This window comes from Heterodontus francisci, chromosome 2 (assembly GCF_036365525.1).
Source record: "Heterodontus francisci isolate sHetFra1 chromosome 2, sHetFra1.hap1, whole genome shotgun sequence".
NCBI lineage: Eukaryota > Metazoa > Chordata > Chondrichthyes > Heterodontiformes > Heterodontidae > Heterodontus > Heterodontus francisci.
In genome coordinates, this window is record NC_090372.1 from 123,285,439 (window position 1) to 123,300,840 (window position 15,402).

At 48.4% G+C, this 15,402-nt stretch overlaps 1 pseudogene; it reads right to left on the minus strand.

Moving 5' to 3' along the window:
• Window positions 1-9,073: 9,073 nt before the first annotated feature.
• On the minus strand, window positions 9,074-9,205 carry LOC137351969 (U2 spliceosomal RNA; annotated as a pseudogene).
• Between the last annotated feature and the right edge of the window lie 6,197 nt (window positions 9,206-15,402).

Consider the following 15,402-nt stretch of genomic DNA (forward strand, 5'->3'; position numbering starts at 1 on the left):
GTAGAGCAGTTGGATCCAATTGCAGATTCCCACCCCAAACTCCATTTTGGAAAGCACGCCCATCATGTAGGTGTGCGATATCCTGTCAAAAGCCTTCTCCTGGTCCAGGCTGATGAGGCAGGTGTCCACCCTCCTGTCCCGTACGTAGGCGATCGTATCCCTGAGTAGTGTGAGACTATCAGAGATCTTCCTGCCGGGTACAGTACAGGTCTGATCGGGGTGAATCACCAACTCCAGAGCAGACTTGACTCGACTGGCTATGACTTTGGACAGAATCTAGTAGTCGACATTAAGCAGTGAGATGGGCCGCCAATTTCTGATTTCTTCCCTCTCCTCCTTCTGCATGTAAATGAGGGTGATGATGCCTTTCCTCATGGATTCTGCCATGCTGCCGGCCAGGAGCATACTCTCGTATACTTCCAGCAGGTCCAGGCCGACCCAGTCCCACAGGGCCGAGTACAACTCGACCGGTAATCCGTCGCTCCCGGGAGTTTTACTCGTCTCGAAGGACTCGACGGCCTTTGTCAGCTCGTCCAGAGTTAGCGGCTTGTCCAATCTCTCCCTCCTGCTGTCATCTAAGACCTCTGTGATAGATGACAGGAAGGACTGGGAGGATCTGCTGTCTGTGGGCTTCGCGTCATACAGCCCAGCATAAAAGGATTTGCTGATCCTTAGTATGTCGGACTGCGAAGACGTTTCCGAGCCATCTTCTTCCTTCAGGCTGCTGATAACAGAGCTCTCTCTGTGTACCTTTTGGAAGAAGTAACGCGAGCACGTCTCATCCTGCTCGATGGAGCGGACTCTGGACCGGAATATGATCTTGGAGGCCTCCATGGCAAAGAGCGAGGCCTGCTGGCTCTTCACCTCTTGGAGGTCCTCCTTGACCTCGACCCCCATTGACTGCAACCGGAGTAGATTTTGCATAATTTTCTGGAGTCGGGACATTTCCCTCTGTCTCTCTCTCGCCCTCTGAACACCTTTGTGGATGAAGAACCTCTTGATGTTCTCCTTGATCGCTTCCCACCAGTGAACTGGAGACTCAAAGAGGGGTTTCACGGTCCTCCAACCTTTGTAATCCCTTTTGAGTTCCTCAACGTTCTCTGGGGTCAGCAGTGTAGCATTGAGCTTCCACGTCCCTCTGCCAACCCGCTGGTCGTCCTGTAAGTGACAGTCGGCCAGTAAGAGGCAGTGGTCGGAGAAGAACACCGGCTTGACGTCGGTGGATCGGACCGTGACGGGACGGGACACAAACAGGAAGTCAATCCATCTGTCCTGGTGGGATTTGAACCCATATCCCCACAGCATTAGCCTAGGCTCTGGATTACCACTACACTACCACCTCCCCAAGATGCACCCCAAAGTAACTCTGCCTTTTCTACAAATACTTTGCTGTTGAACATGGCCATGTTTTAAGTGTTTTAGCACAGGAAAAATAATACGAGAAAACCTACTGATTTACTTTTTACAATTTACGATCAATTTACCTCCTGCTTCCAAATTACTTGTTTATTCCAATGTTTCAGATCCCAGCTCATGAGCCTCCAGTCTGTTATGGACAGGTGGGAAATGATAAGGATGGTTTCCCTTTTCCACCTCGCAACTGACCGGAGAGTGTTTTTATTAGTAATGTGTTTTAACCCCTGAGCATTTTAATGGTCATCAAACCAGACAAATGATAGGTTTTCTCGTAGGTTTAAAGAAAGATAAATGTTTATTCAACAACACCCAAAAATATTTGCAACTTCATCCACGCTCACATGTACACAGAGACACACACACACAAAGGACAAGAGATTAAAAGATAGCATGTATTTAGGTCTGAAGGGTTTTAAAAGAGTTCACTGCAAACCTTGCATTCTTTTCCGGGGTTTGGGGGGTGGGGTTGGGTAGTGAAGATTTAAAAAACGGTGAAGATCTGTTTTTCCTTTTTACTGGTTCACTGAAGACAAAACTTGAAAAGTTTCAGGATGGCAAATGCATTGTTGCAGACGTTGTTTTGTTGTATCTCAGTCACAGTTTAATGTCAAAAACTCTAGTACAATTTCTCTGGTAGGGAGTCTCAAAGCCACTTCCTATCTCTGCCTATAGACAGTTTAAAGATGGTGTTCTAGGCAGGGTTCTTCTTCTTCCACTTGGAGCAAATGGAATCTCTCTCTCACTGGCTCTCCATTTGTCTGCCCAGCCTATACTTTTATTAAGCTTCTTATCAGATCCCTGGTTTCTGTCATGTGACCATGGTTTCTCTTTACCATTAACCTCATAAATGGTGTCTGATGCTGGGGCCATTGTTAAACAATGGGTCTGGGTATCACCCATCTTCATTCCATTTTGATAAAGTGGAGTTTTTCACACCCATTCATTTGAGTTCGCATTTGGAGACCCATATCTGCCACGCCATTATTAACCCAATTTGTTGAAGAAAGGTAGCCATTAACACAGAATGAACCATGGAAATTTTAATGCCTTCTCCTGACCTCTCAACTTCATCTGGTTTTCAGAAAAAGTGCCCATTCTGGGTTTGTTTTATAAGTTCATTATATAATTCATAATTTTTCCATGCGCGAGTGTGACAACAGTAAAGGACAGACTGCCCCTTCCCTCCCCAGTCGAATATATTTATTACCTGACAATTTTTTTATTGTCAGATTAAATCACATTATTACTCTAAATTGGGGCCAGATTGGGAGGGGGAACATTTGATTGTTGTGTGCTGGATTTGCAGTTTATATTTTGAGTCTTTCTCACCTGGAAGCATACCCTGCATTTATCTGGTGAAGACATGGTGCCGGTGAAATCTCCCCTGCCGCACTCCTTACAGTAACGGGTCCCGCACCATTTACACATGTAGGTCTGAATGAAAAGAGGAACATGTGATACAATACACAGCTCTAGTAATGTCAAATAAAGTTTCATATTTCAGCCCAGAACCGAGTTAGCAATTACAAATATAAACATTAAATACCACTTCCAGCTTTTCATATTGTGATATAATCTTACTGCTTTCTCCATCCATAGTGTATAAGATTATTAACTGCTTTCTTTTCCATCATGTATATATGTCTTGTTTTCAAATACCCATCCATATACTGAAGGACATGTACTTAAAGAAATGGGAATCTATGGTACGACCCATCACAGCTAGGCTGACTGCCTACAATGGTTCTCTAATCAAGTGCATTGGAATGGCAACCTTACAGTGCAGCTATGGGAGCTCCAAATGGCTACCACAACTGGATCAACTGTCACAGGATTTCCAGTATGCCGAGATTTACAAACTGTCACAATATGAATTCAGTAATGCACCGAAGATGGTAGGAAATACGCAGGTTGAGCATATCGGGTCAGTGCATGTAAAGGATGGCACAAATGCTGGGAGTCTTGACTTGAAGAGGCAATATGACTGGAAATCTATTTTCTGACTTCAGTTTGTTGCAGCAAGTACCTGGAGGCCAGAGGGATTGCTGGTGATTGGTGATGTTGCCAGGCATTATTTTTCTAAGCTTTCCAAACAAGGGAAGATGAAGGCATTGTATGACAGGCAAGCAGGACCAGAATTAGCTCGATTGCGAGCAGGACAGAAGGTCAGAGTCCTCAATCATGTGTTGGGAATTCGTTTTCCTGCAGAGGTTGCAAGGATATGCAACCAGCCCAGATTGTAAGAGGTCCAGGCACCCAATGGTACGATTCTCTGACGGAACCAAAGTCAACTCAGAAAGCTGTACGACAACACTACATGTGACAATGCTGTGACATCGCAGACATGTTCCAAGATAAAGTCTGAAGATGAATGTACAGATGCTACAAGCACAGAGGAAGAACATGCTAACCAGAGTTCTGAGTCACCAGTGTCTCAGAGGATTCATCAAAACAAACTCAGCTCCATGAAGAGGTTTGTAATAACAAGATCAGGAAGAATAAACAAACTTTTTTTTATTTCCAAAATATACTTTATTCATAAAAATCTGTAAAAATTACATTGCCAAACAGTTTCCAAACAGCACCAAAAAATGCAAACATTGCAAGGGAGATCAGTTTCCTTCAATACTGTCATGAGTTTCTTCCCAACCCTTCCGTTTCACAATTGTCATGTCAATTACAGTTTTACATTTGCAGCAATTGAGAATATTAACGATACAGTTCGAGGGGTTTCCCATTGATCCAGCCCCTCAGTCCAGCTTGGTGGGGGAACCTTACACTGTGGTCTTTCCCCATTGAGCCTTTGCTGCGGCTGCCCCAAGCTTTAGTGCGTCCCTTAGCACGTAGTCCTGGACCTTGGAATGTGCCAGTCTGCAACATTCGGTGATGGACAACTCTTTGCGCTGGAAGACCAGCAAGTTTCGGGCAGACCAAAGGGCGTCTTTCACCGAATTGATAGTCCTCCAGCAGCAGTTGATGTTTGTCTCGGTGTGCGTTCCTAGGAACAGCCCGTAGAGCACAGACTCCTGTGTTACAGAGCTGCTTGGGATGAACCTTGACAAAAACCACTGCATCTCTTTCCACACCTGCTTTGCAAAGGCACATTCCAGGAGGAGGTGGGCGACCGTCTCTTCCCCACCACAGCCAACGCGGGGGCATTGTGCGGAGGGGGCGAGACTTCGGGTGTGCATGAAGGATCTGACGGGGAGGGCCCTTCTCACCACCAGCCAAGCTACGTCTTGGTGCTTGTTTGAAAGTTCTGGTGATGAGGCATTCCGCCAAATGACTTTGACGGTCTGCTCGGGGAACCATCCGACAGGATCCACCGTTTCCTTTTCCCGTAGGGCCTTGAGGACATTCCGTGCAGACCACTGCCTGATGGACCGGTGGCCAAAAGTGTTTTCCCGCAGAAACTGCTCCACGAAGGATAGGTGGTACGGCACCGCCCAACTGCATGGAGCGTTCCGCGGCAATGTGACCAGGCCCATCCTTCGCAACACCGGGGACAGATAGAACCTCAGCACGTAGTGAAACTTGGAGTTTGTGTACTGGGGATCTACACACAGCTTGATGCAGCCGCACACGAAGGTGGTAATCAGGATGAGGGCCGCGTTGGGTACATTTTTCCCGCCCTTGTCCAGAGATTTGAACATCGTGTCCCTCCGGACCCGGTCCATTTTAGATTCCCAGATGAAGCGGAAAATGGCTCGGGTGACTGCCACGGCGCAGGAGTGGGGTATGGGCCAGACCTGCACCACGTAGAGCAACAACGTGAGCGCCTCGCACCTGATGACCAGGTTCTTACCCACAATGGAGAGAGATCGCTGCCCCCACATGCCCAACTTTTGTCGTACCTTGGCTACTCGCTCCTCCCATGTTTTGGTGCACGCCCCGGCCCTTCCGAACCATATCCCCAGCACCTTCAGGTAGTCTGACCTGATGGCTCTTGCCGTGGTTAACTTTGGCTCCCGAGGCCAGTTCGAACTGGTCGCAGATGCTCATCAGTCTGCGCACGGACAGCGGATCCGAGCAGAAAACGGCGACGTCATCCATGTACAGGGAGGTTTTGACCTGAGTGCCTCCGCTGCCTGGGATTGTCACCCCTCTTATGCTCGCATCCTTCCTAATAGACTCAGCAAAGGGTTCAATACAGCAAACAAACAAGACCGGGGACAGAGGGCAGCCCTGTCTGACTCCAGATTTGATCGGGAAACTTTCCGATTCCCACCCGTTGATTGAGACTGCGCTACTGATGTTTGTGTAGAGCAGTTGGATCCAATTGCAGATTCCCTCCCCAAACCCCATTTTGGAAAGCACGTCCATCATGTAGGTGTGCGATATCCTGTCAAAAGCCTTCTCCTGGTCCAGGCTGATGAGGCAGGTGTCCACCCTCCTGTCCCGTATGTAGGCGATCGTATCCCTGAGTAGCGCGAGACTATCAGAGATCTTCCTGCCGGGTACAGTACAGGTCTGATCGGGGTGAATCACCAACTCCAGAGCAGACTTGACTCGACTGGCTATGACTTTGGACAGAATCTTGTAATCAACATTAAGCAGTGAGATGGGCCGCCAATTTCTGATTTCTGCCCTCTCCCCCTTCTGCTTGTAAATGAGGGTGATGATGCCTTTTCTCATGGATTCTGACATGCTGCCGGCCAGGAGCATACTCTCGTATACTTCCAGCAGGTCCGGGCCGACCCAGTCCCACAGGGACGAGTACAACTCGACCGGTAAGCCGTCGCTCCCGGGAGTTTTACTCGTCTCGAAAGACTCGACGGCCTTTGTCAGCTCGTCCAGAGTTAGCGGCTTGTCCAGTCTCTCCCTCCTGCTGTCATCTAAGACCTCTGTGATAGATGACAGGAAGGACTGGGAGGCTCTGCTGTCTGTGGGCTTCGCGTCATACAGCCCAGCATAAAAGGATTTGCTGATCCTTAGTATGTCGGACTGCGAAGACGTTACCGAGCCATCTTCTTCCTTCAGGCTGCTGATAACAGAGCTCTCTGTGTGTACCTTTTGGAAGAAGTAACGCGAGCACGTCTCATCCTGCTCGATGGAACGGACTCTGGACCGGAAGATGATCTTGGAGGCCTCCTTGGCAAAGAGCGAGGCCTGCTGGCTCTTCACCTCTTGGAGGTCCTCCTTGACCTCGACCCCCATTGACTGCAACCGGAGTAGATTTTGCATAATTTTCTGGAGTCGGGACACTTCCCTCTGTCTCTCTCTCGCCTTCTGAACACCTTTGTGGATGAAGAACCTCTTGATGTTCTCCTTAATCGCTTCCCACCAGTGAACTGGAGACTCAAAGAGGGGTTTCACGGTCCTCCAACCATTGTAATCCCTTTTGAGTTCCTCAACGTTCTCTGGGGTCAGCAGTGTCGCATTGAGCTTCCACGTCCCTCTGCCAACCCGCTGGTCGTCCTGTAAGTGACAGTCGGCCAGTAAGAGGCAGTGGTCGGAGAAGAACACCGGCTTGACGTCGGTGGATCCGACCGTGACAGCACGGGACACAAACAGGAAGTCAATCCTGGAACGGGCAGACCCGTCCGATCTTGACCATGTGTATCTGCGCTGCGCTCCGTCTGCAGGTTTGCTGAAGACGTCGTGCAGTTTGGCATCTTTAACTGTTTCTATTAGGAATCTGGACGTAGCGTCCAGTTTGCTGTCGTCACTGCCGGATCGTCCAGCCGCATCGATGATGCAGTTGAAGTCACCGCCTAGGATGACCGGCCTGGACGTCGCCAGCAGCAGTGGGAGCTGCTGGAAGACGGTCAGCCGCTCGCTGCGTTGTACCGGGGCGTACACGTTGATCAACCGGAGCGGAGCGTTGTTGTACATCACGTCTGCTACGAGGAGGCGGCCGCCCACCACCTCCTTAACTTCGGAGATGGTGAAGTTACCTCCCCGCAGCAGAATACCCAGGCCGGAGGAACGGCAGTCATTACCCCCTGACCAGATCGATGGCCCGTGGGACCACCATCGCGACCACTGCCTGTAGGTGCTGAGGTGTGGTATTCCACACTCCTGCAGAAACAGTAGGTCAGCTTTGACCTTGGCAAGGTAATCCAAGGTTGAAACACATCGCGTAGTAGATTTAATGCTACGCACATTAATGGAAGCAATTCTTACACCCATTTTTTACTAAAAATTAGTTGTTGCTTCCCATACCATTTGTCCTCGCTAGTCCCAGTCCTTCCCCTTCGGGATGTTCCTGCATACCCATCGTATGCGCAAGCAGTTTCACGTTGGTTGGGCTCAGAAACCCCTCCTGATTTTTCATGCAGGGTTTGTGCCGCTCGGGTGACATCGGGGGGGTCTTGTAGGCAGAGGGGATTGGGTTGTCCTCAGCTGCTTCCATCTGTTCCTCCTCGAAAACATCACAGCTCCCGGTCTCCCGGAGCTCAGGTGCGCCAGACGTGTCTTTGCTCCCGGTGTCCCGGAGCTGAGATGCGTTGGCCACTTCGTTACGTGTGGGGCATTGGGGTTGGGGCACGCCGGGCCCATCACAGCTTCCAGTGCCCGGGGGCTGGGATGCTTTATCATCCATCTCAGAGTTCTGCCGCCTCTTTTGAAGGGGCTGTCGCTCCAGCATTTCCCCGTCCAGTGAAGAGGAGTTGTTGCAGTCTGATTCAGAAGAGAGCCTCCTCTTGCCACTGGTTTGGGTGGTGGCTTTGGGATGTTTTTTCTTTGTGGTTTTCCTCTGGACCACTTGCCACTGACCTGTTTGTCCATCTGCTGCCTCCTCCTCCATTGATTCTGTCTGTGGAGGAGGGCTTTCCGGGCGCTGGGTAGGTGCTGGGTCGTTGGTTTCAGCTGCCTCCCCTTCCTTCTCAGGTTGAAGTTCCTCACTGCGGAGAAGGTTGCTGGTCTCCTTTCGAACAGCGGACGCCTTCGTCGAACCTTCTCCCGGCCTTTCCTTGGACCTTGCCGCCTGAGCATAGCTGAGGCAACGTTTGGGGCAGGTCTTGTAGAGATGGCCTGCCGCACCGCACAAGTTGCAACATTTAGTCTGCTTACAGTCCTTGGTCTGATGGCCTTCCTCCTTGCAGTTCTTGCAAACAACCGTGCTGCAGTTGGCTGCCATGTGACCAGATTTGCCACAGGTGCGGCAAACTCTGGGCTGCCCAGCGTAGACCAAGAAGCCTCGACTTCCCCCGATAGCGAAGCTGGAGGGAGGGTGGATGATGGCTCCACTGGGATCTACCTTCAAGGTCACCTTGACCTGCCGCTTGCTGGTCCAGATCCCAAAGGGGTCCTTAACATCAGTGCTGCTGCCGGCCACCTCGACGTACCTGGCGAGAAAGGTGAGTACATCCACCACCAGAACATGGGGGTTGTAGAGGTGAATCGTCACCACCCAGTCCCGTTGTGACGGAAGCGTGAAGAGCGGCTCCGCTGTGAGGATCGACAGTGGCGCCCGGTCCCCTTTCTCCTTGAACGCCTTCAGGAACTTGATGCATCCCGCCACGTTCCGGAACGTCACGTCGAAGTATCCACTGCTGGGGAAATCCTGCAGGCAGAAGACGTCCGTCGCTTGAAATCCGCAGCAATCGAAGAGAATTTTCTTGATGAAGAAGGTGCGATCGACCGGTGCATCTCCTTCCTTGTCCTTCACGACCACCCGAACGGTGTTGCGCACTCCCTGGCCCGAAGCTCGAAAATTGGTTATCGCCATTTTACTCACAGCTTCCCCAGGATCAAAAGGCAATGATAATGGTCTCTTCTCAATCAAATAAGCACTGATAAGAACAGATACTACACTTGATCTTAGCCAAAAGGCCGAAGAATAAACAAACCTCCTTTACATAGAGAGTGTTAAGCTTACTTACTTGTAAATAGCATTTTGTTTTAAGCATGTATACTAAGTGCGAACCACAACATTGTTGTATATTGTACATATGTTTTTATCTTTGGAAAAAAAGGTGATGTTATGGGATGACCTTAACAGTGGACCACCTGAAGAGCGGACCACCTTAACAGCTGTAAGTGAAGGTCACTGGAGAAAGTGATGTTGTGTCACACATGACCAGGGAATTATGGGTGAATCCCCGGCAGAGTGAGATGTGTGCAGTTGTGCTCATGCTGTAACTGTAAATACATTCTAGTTTAAAGTATGATAAAAAAAAACATTTTCTTTGGAAATTACTTGTCGTCCTTTGAGTCTTACAATAGTTCACATATCAAAGGAACAAGTATTTAGCTTCACCATTTAGCTTTAGTTTAACTAAAGGGAAATCCTTTTTGACAAATGTATTAGTTTTTGAAAATATAACACACATATATATATATATATATATATATATATATAGGGGAGATGAGGAAATTTCTTTCACACAGAGGGTGGTGGGGGTCTGAAACTCACTGCCTGAAAGGTTAGTTGAGGCAGAAATCCTCAACTCATTCAAAAGGAGTCTGGATATGCACCTTAAGTGCTGTAATCTTCAGGACTATGGACTAGATGCTGGAAGGTGGGATTAAAATGGATGGATTGTTTTTTGGCTGGCACTGACACGATGGGCCAAGTGGCCTCTTTCTGTGCCTTAAACTTTCTATGATTCTATAATTAGTAGGGTAGATAAAGGGGAACTAGCAGATATAGTATACCTGGATTTTCAAAAGGCATTCAATAAGGTGCCACACAAAAGGTTAATTGGCAAGATAAGGGCTCATGGAGTTGGGGTAATATATTAGCATGGATAGAGGACAGCAAGCAAAGAGTGGGCATAAACAGGGCATTTTCAAGTTGGCAGGCAGTGAATAGTGGAGAGATGCAGGAATCAGTGCTGAGGTCTCAGCTATTTACAATCTATACAAATAAATGAAGAGACAGAGAGTAATGTATCTAAGTTTGCTGATGATACAAAGGTAGGTAGCAAGATAAACTGTGAGAAGGACACAGAGAGGCTGCAAAGAGATATAGACAGATTAAGTGAGGGGGCAACAAGATGGCAGATGGACAGAAAAGCAGAATTTTTTTAAAAGGTGCGAAACTTGTAAGTGTTGATGTTCAAGAGACTTGGGTGTGCTTGTACACGGAACACAGAAGGTTAGCATGCAGGTACAGTAGGCAATTACGAAAGCAAATGGCATGTTGACCTTTATTGCAAGGGGATTAGAGTACAGGAATAAAGAAGTCTTGCTACAATTGTACAGGGTTTTGGTGAGAACACATCTGGAATACTGTGTGCAGTTTTGGTCACCACATTTAAGAAACACAAAAGTCCGAGTGTATCAAGCCTGTGTCCTCAGTACCTTGCTCTGTGGCAGCGAGGCCTGGACAACGTATGTCAGCCAAGAGCGACGTCTCAATTCATTCCATCTTCGCTGCCTCCGGAGAATACTTGGCATCAGGTGGCAGGACCGTATCTCCAACACAGAAGTCCTCGAGGCGGTCAACATCCCCAGCTTATACACACTAATGAGTCAGCGGCGCTTGAGGTGGCTTGGCCATGTGAGCCGCATGGAAGATGGCAGGATCCCCAAAGACACATTGTACAGCGAGCTCGCCACTGGTATCAGACACACCGGCCGTCCATGTCTCCGTATTAAAGACATCTGCAAACGCGACATGAAATCCTGTGACATTGATCACAAGTCGTGGGAGTCAGTTGCCAGCGTTCGCCAGAGCTGGTGGGCAGCCATAAAGACGGGGCTAAAGTGTGGCGAGTCGAAGAGACTTAGTAGTTGGCAGGAAAAAAGAGAGAGGCGCAAGGGGAGAGCCAACTGTGTAACAGCCCCGACAAACAAATTTCTCTGCAGCACCTGTGGAAGAGCCTGTCACTCCAGAATTGGCCTTTATAGCCACTCCAGGCGCTGCCTCACAAACCACTGACCACCTCCAGGCGCGTATCCATTGTCTCTCAAGATAAGGAGGCCAAAGAAGATTTAAGAAAGGATATACTTGCACTGGAGGCAGTACAGTGAAGGTTCACTAAATTGGTCCCTGGGATGAGGGTGTTGTCCAATGATGAGAGGCTGAGTATATTGGGCCTATATTCTCTGGAGTTCAGAAGAATGAGAGGCGATCTCATTGAAACCTACAAGATTCTGAAGGGGCCGGATAGGTAGACACTGAGATTGTTTCCGCTGATCGGGGAATCTAAAACACAGGGGCATTGTCTCAGGATAAAGGGCCGATCATTTAGGACTGAGATGAAGAGAAATTACTTCACTCAACGGGTTGTGAATCTTTGGAATTCTCTACCCCAGAGGGTTGTGGATGCTCCATCGTTGAATAAATTTAAGGCTGGGATAGATTTTTGGTCTCTCAGGGAACCAAGGGATATGGCGAGTTGGTTGGAAAGTACAGTTGAAACCTAAGATCAGCCATGATGGTATTGAATAGCGAAGCAGGCTCGATGGGCCATATGGTCTACTCCTGCTCCTATTTCTTATGTTCTTGTGTTCACCAACTGTTATCTAATTCCCTCTTAAATGTGGTCATTGACTGATCTTCAGTAACCACATGCCATTACAAACCATATTCTAATAGCTTTTAATATTGATTCTACATTTATATCCTCTTGTCACCAACTGACTGATCAGTGGACTTACTGTTTCAGTGCGCGCCATTTAAAACCCTTTCAAAACTTTGAAAAACACTCTACTAGATCCCCATTAATAATCTCTGCTCCAGTGAATACAATCCTAAATCTTCATGTCCCGCATCATAACTGTATCCATTCATCTCCAGTATCTAATATTTGTCAGTTCCGAAGAAGGGTCACTGACCCGAAACGTTAACTCTTGCTTCTCTTTTCACAGATGCTGCCAGACCTGCTGAGTATTTCCAGCATTTCTTGTTTTTATTTCAGATTTCCAGCATCCGCATTATTTTGCTTTCATCTCCAGTATCTCCCTTGTAAATGTTTTAGGATATTAGACTCCTTAACTCCAATATTCCTTCTACAGTGAACTGCCCAAAATGCACGCCGTACTCCAGCCGCAGCCTCACAAACGTATTGTAGATTCATCGCCGCTTTTTCTCCTTTTGTATTCAACTTCTCAATATAAAAAGAGAATCTCATTTCCCTTTTATGTTTTATTATTACTCTCTCCCTTGCAGTGCTGTACAGGGTTAGTACCCCTCTCCTGTAGCATGTGAGCTTACAGTCCTATTCCATAGAGTGCAGAAATATTACCCTCTTTCCACACTGTACCTTCTGACCGCACTTTACACGATTAAGTGTGTAACTTCCTTTTACGCAGATTTTAAACCATTACAGAAACGAAAACTCTCACCTCCTGACGATTATAGCCTACGTTTAAGAACACAGAGAAAGGAATTACCGTGTTTACTTCGGTGCAGCCCCATCTGCACATTTTAAACCAATGGTTGCTTCTAACAGAAAACGGCACAAACCCCGGCGGGTGTTTGCTCTTTGCCGAGAGTGGGGGCCGGGACTGGGACTGGGACTGGGATTGGGACGGGGGCTGGGACGGGGGCTGGGACTCGGGCTGCGCCAGCGGCAGGCCAGGGGCCGGGGTAGCTCAATGTTCAGCCACGTTTCCTCTCCTTTCTCGACGCAGTTACAGCTGAGGGCTGACTTTCTTTCACTTGATCATCATAATCTGTTACGTTTCATGCCTACATGACATCTGTTAGTTTGAAAACACTGCTGATTGAATATATATACCAGAGCTGCAGAGTAATCTGTCCGATATTTTAGCGCATAACTCTTAATTATTTCGAAAAAAGGTTGTAACTTCTACCGAGTGTTTGGAGTCCTTGTTGCTACAGAAACAGTGTTGTTCCATGTCACTTGTATCGGCCGCACAGAACCGGAAATATCGGCGCTTCTTGACATCTTTATTTAGAATATAGCCAGGAATTGTCTCAGCTGCTCCCGATCCGCCGCCGTAACTTCGCCGGAACCCCCATTTCGGCAAGAAAACTGAGGGCATTCTCCGGTCTTTCTACATTTGCATTTTAACTTTCACAGAATTGGGGTGAATTGGATAAAAAGGAAAGAGGGAGAGGAAAGTGTCTGCGCCTCCTAACATCACAATGTATTATTTTTTTAAAGTCATTTATAAACATAATCACATCACGAGTGATGTTTGTGCGGCACATGACTAAAACTATAATTGTTTTTCATCAATTGTCATCAAACCTGCAGACAAGGGTGGTGCTGTTGTTGTATGGCTTACCGACCTCTACCTTGTAAAGGCTCAGCGCCAACTCTCCGACACTTTTTCTGACCGCCCCCTGGACCATGACCCCACCACCAAACATCAAGCAACTGTCCACAGGACTGTCACTGACCTCATCTTCAGGGGAGATCTTCCCTCTACAGCTTCCAACCTCATAGTCCGCAACCCCGGACAGCTCGCTTCTACCTCCTTCCCAAAATCCACAAACAGAACTGTCCCGGCAGACCCATTGTGTCAGCCTGTTCCTGCCCCACTGAACTTATTTCTTCCTATCTTGACTCTATTGTTTCTCCGCTGGTCCAGTCTCTTCCCACCTACATCCGTGACTCTTCTGACGCCCTACGGTCATTTTGACATTTTCCAGTTTCCTGGCCCCAATCGTCTCCTCTTCACTATGGACGTCAAACACCTCCATCCCCACCAGGATGGTTTGAGGGCTCTCCGCTTCTTCCTTGAACAGAGGCCCAACCAGTCCCCATCCACTGCCACCCTCCTCCGCCTGGCTGAACTTGTTCTCACATTGAACAACTTCTCCTTCAACTCCACTCACTTCCTTCAAGTAAAAGGTGTTGCTATGGGTACCCGCATGGGTCCTAGTTATTCCTGTCTTTTTGTGGGATATGTCGAACACTCCTTGTTCCAGTCCTACTCAGGCCCCCTCCCCAACTCTTTTTCCGGTCCATTGATGACTGTATTGGTGCCGTTTCCTGCTCCCAACCCCAGCTGGAAAACTTTATCAATTTTGCTTCTAATTTCCACCCTTCTCTCACCTTTACATGGTCCATCCACTTCCCTTCCCTTCCTCGACTTCTCTGTCCCCATCTCTGGGGATAGGCTGTCTACTAATATCCATTATAAGCCCACCGTCTCCCACAGCTACATTGACTACATTTCTTCACACCCTGCCTCCTGTAAGGACTCCATTCCATTCTCCCAGTTTCTGCGTCTCTGACGCATCTGCTCTGATGATGCATCCATGATAGTGCTTCTGATATGTCCTCCTTTTTCCTCAACCGAGGATTCCCCTCCACTGTGGTTGACAGGGCACTCAACCGTGTCCAGCCCACGACAGGGTTCCCCTTGTCCTCACTTTCCACCCCATCAGCCTCCATATCCAAAGGATCATCCTCCACCATTTCCGCCACCTCCAGCGTGATGCCACTACCAAACGCATCTTCCCATCCCTTCTCCTGTCAGCATTCCGAAGGGATCGTTCCCTCCGCGACACCCTGGTCCACTCCTCCATTACCCCCACCACCTCGGCCCCTTCCCATGGCACCTTCCCCTGCAATGGTACAGTGGCGCAGTGGCTAGCACCGCAGCCTCACAGCTCCAGCGACCCATGTTCGGTTCTGGGTACTACCTGTGCGGAGTTTGCAAGTTCTCCTTGTAACCACGTGGGCTTCCTCCGGGTGCTCCGGTTTCTTCCCACATGCCAAAGACTTCTGGGTTGACAGGTAAATTGGCCATTGTAAAAAATTGCCCCTAGTGTAGGTAGGTGGTAGGAAAATTGAGGGAAGGTGGGGATGTGAGAGGGAAAAATGGGATTAATATAGGATTAGTATAAATGGGTAGTTGATGGTCGGCACGCACTCAGTGGGCTGAAGGGCCTGTTTTGGTGCTGTATCTCTCTATGACTCTAATTGCAGGAGGTGTAATACCTGCCCATTTACCTCCTCTCTCCACTCTATCCAAGGCCCCAAACACTCCTTTCATGTGAAGCAGCAATTTACTTGTACTTCTTTCAATTTAGTATACTGTATTCGCTGCTCACAATGTGGTCTCCTCTACATTGGGAAGACCAAACGCAGACTGAGTGACCGCTTTGCGGAACAC